Consider the following 3278-nt stretch of genomic DNA (forward strand, 5'->3'; position numbering starts at 1 on the left):
TTCGAATTCGAAGCATTTGTGATCCTAGCTAGCTATTACATGATAGGAACGGATAGAAGTACTTAAATTCATGGCCAATACGATATCCCAATCATTTTGTTATATATCAAAGTTATAGACGCAACTCCGTATACACATTAATAATTGATGAACTTTAGGTTTATTTCTTGCATGGTTGCAAATGAATTATTTTGGATATATTGTTAGCCGTACGTTTCTTTCTTGCATTGGTGCCCTAGGATATAAGCTAAGTGGTGCATGCATGAAATTAAATTAAGTTTCAAACATGCATGCCAGTCAAACATGATCGTTTTTCCCTCTTCCACCTTAGATTTTGGGGCAAATGTGTTCATAAATGCTGGATCACCAATAATCGAGTAGCATCAAATGCCAATTGCATAGTTTGCATTTTCCAAGTGTTTGTATATCGAGCATTTCATGGTACCACGTAATTGCGCATTTTGTGCACGCCGTAAATCTCATGTCGTGAATAAGCTTTCCGATTCAATTTTGATTAGCAGGTTACCCAGTATGACTGGGAAACTATTGCCAAGCATTACTGATGCACAATGATCTTCAAACTATCATGACTCCTTCATTTGACATGAGTAAGATTTCGATATGGTGATAGCAAGAAAACTACAGATATCGACAGTAGAGATTATTTGATGATCAGGAATTGAGGATCAAGACAACAGTCAAATTATTTGATAAGAACAGTAATGGGACAAGATCGCCAACATTTACAGGCAAAAAGAATAAACCCAGTTCGTCTAATTTCATTATCACCGAAAGACGTTCGAGTCTTGCGGGTTTGGCATAAGTGTCTACTCATATATACCTTTTTCCAAAACAGGTATTCTTTCTCATCAGGACTGTTGGGGGAGGATCCTCTTCTAGCTTAGAGATTTTTTGCCACCATATATATGAACTCTTGGCTCTTGCACAGCGCATGCATATATGACAACGACCAATATAAAACAAAAGGCTGAGAGAAAGTGTTAACAAATTTGGTTTTTGCAAGATGAGACTTTACGAACATAACAAATGAAACTGATGGCATCGCATGCAGTTGGAGTTAGATGAGGCTGAAATTTTATCAACCATTTCAATTATTTTACATCATCGATCAAACAAATTGCGTAACGAATTTGGTTATACAGATATGTATGATCACAACGAGATGAATCTTACCGACCAGCTGCCTCACGTCAAGTCCACGTACAAGCTGAGGTATTAGTAGCAATATTATTTTGTTGATGACATTGAGGTATTAGGTCTACCATTCACACGACTAGTGGTAGAACTAGTTATATTTCAAAGTTAGAGATGTAATATTTCAAAATTAGAGATGTAACTCAAAGGCTAAAGCGTTGCATTCATACCGTTTTCACGGTTTATTGTAATATAATTTTTTCCTGTAGACTTCTCATAAGAAATATCCTCCTTTCGGAGGTGTATTGTATTTGGATTTGTATATTTCCTTTTTTAAAGTGTTCATATCTTTGCATCTCCGAACGATATCCAACTCAAACAGGACCAGCCCCGTTACGGTAACATGAACGAATAAGCTCCCGCTTATCGTGAGAAAGTTTTAATCTCATCGCCTCTACCCGTAATATAAATGGAAATCCGGGATCCATTTCTCCCAACTTTGATGGAAAGATGCCACCACAAAGTGAAACGTAGGGTCGAATGGGAGAGATAGTGAGACTAACGTAGTTTGGGACATGGGAGATTGGAGAGGTTGCCGGCCGTTGTCATTGTCTTGCCCCATAACTTCACTGAATAACAATTCAACAAGAGGAAGAAGTGTCCCTCTTCCCTTCCACATATTCGAACATGAGTGCCTTCATCTCCTATATTCCCTCTTCATTAGGTAACACAGACATTAATAAGATGATTTACTTCAAGTAGAAGTAGAACTCACTCTGTGCTATCATAAATGGGGAATAGGATTATCCAAAGATAATGCTCATTTACTAGTTTTTGTGCCCGCGCATTGCTGCGGGGAACAATCAAGTGTTGAACAATACTGTGTATTCTTAATGAAGTGTATTGTTGTCAAATAACTGGATATGACGAAGTGTATTGTTGTCAAATAACTGGATATGACCTATGACAGAAGCAATAGACATGATGTATTAATATCAATGAGGTTGGTTAAAACATAAATTGATTCAAAATAGTAAAATACTTTTGTACAGTAAATTACAATGTAGTAAATAGAGATATTTTAAAAGCATCATTCACCAAACCAAAAAGAGAAGAACATAACCTGATTAACAAAATCACAACCTTAACCACAACCTACAAAACAGGAAGATATCCATAACATCGAACCATTTTGGGTTTTTGACATACACATTACGTTTGATTGGTGCTAATATATAAGTGAAGCGATAGATCTAAGATGTTGCTGAACAACTATGAATACCTACAAGTAAAAGGATAATATACATTATAAATCAAGATAAGTTGGATTCCAAATGTCATATGATGCCTAACTTTCGCATAGTATCTGAAACTATTCAGCTTTTTCAAACAACCAAACATTGTAACCACAAATTTGGAACCATATTATAAAGGCCTAACTTCAAACATCTGTGACGTAATTCTTAACCAGTCCCCTCATAATGCAAGTAAAGAGAACAATAAAAGTATCACAATAAAAGTACCACTGATATGCAAGACCTAGCACTTGTTCAGTAATGAAAGTTACGTAGTAAATTGATGACATGATTAAAATGAAGGAACCTTACCAATCTGAATCAGTCTTAAAACTCTCGATCAAAGTCAGTTTTAGCAATTTGCATGTGAAATTGATAACAGAAAGAAACTGTGAAGATCAGAAGAAAGCTGTAGAGTCTAGTGCACATATAAATCATGCTCCGGACAATTAGGCAATGTATATTCTGAATGATGATGTTATACCAAGATTCATACCTAAGTATAAAATAGAAATAAAAATCTGTCACCACACTGTTCACCAACTCTGCACAATGAAATGCTAGTGTTGAAAACATTTACTTCACCAACTGGCTAAAAAGCAAAAGATGTACACAAATTCACTTTTTCCCGAATGCTTAGAATAATGATAAAAAGTAGCAAATTTGATATAATTCCTATCTGAATCTTGCTAAATCAGAGGTTATACACTGATTCAGCGGTATCCAGAATGGTGCCTAACAATTCACTGATCTATGATAAACATGTAAAATTCCAAATTGAAACTTCAGAACTACTCAAGTCACACGTCTATCTAATACCATATTTAC

The sequence above is a fragment of the Fragaria vesca genome, linkage group LG2 (assembly GCF_000184155.1).
Source record: "Fragaria vesca subsp. vesca linkage group LG2, FraVesHawaii_1.0, whole genome shotgun sequence".
NCBI classification, from domain to species: domain Eukaryota; kingdom Viridiplantae; phylum Streptophyta; class Magnoliopsida; order Rosales; family Rosaceae; genus Fragaria; species Fragaria vesca.